At 56.2% G+C, this 308-nt stretch overlaps 1 protein-coding gene across 3 annotated transcripts in view; it reads left to right on the top strand.

Moving 5' to 3' along the window:
• The window catches only part of FGF10 (fibroblast growth factor 10), a 63263-nt gene that overhangs the window by 1459 nt on the left and 61496 nt on the right, over positions 1–308 (top strand). The window lies entirely within an intron of this gene.

The raw sequence follows: 308 nt of genomic DNA, 5'->3' as shown, positions 1-308 counted from the left end.
TGGGCTCAGCTCGGCTCCTCTGGGACGCCGCTGCCCGCCAGCCCGCATCTGCGAATCTCTCCGGTTACATTTGTTTTGCAAATGGCCTTGCCGAGCACCGTTTGTTTCTTCGCCTAGCAGAAGAGCAAATTAGAAAGATTTGCAAGGAAGTGGCGCGGAGTGTGTGGGGGGACATTGTCTCCTGAATCTGAAAATCATTATCTCTTGTCATTAGAGTGCCTTGACGAGAGCGCTGCATTGGAACAATTAATCGATTGCCCGTGCGCGCTTCTGTCCCCGAGCCGCCCGCTCCGCGCTCCCTGCTCCCC

This window comes from Corvus brachyrhynchos, unplaced genomic scaffold (genome assembly GCF_000691975.1).
Source record: "Corvus brachyrhynchos isolate BGI_N302 unplaced genomic scaffold, ASM69197v1 scaffold42, whole genome shotgun sequence".
Taxonomy (NCBI): domain Eukaryota; kingdom Metazoa; phylum Chordata; class Aves; order Passeriformes; family Corvidae; genus Corvus; species Corvus brachyrhynchos.
The sequence above is the reverse complement of the archived record's forward strand: the minus strand, read 5'-3'. Positions and strand labels throughout refer to the sequence as shown.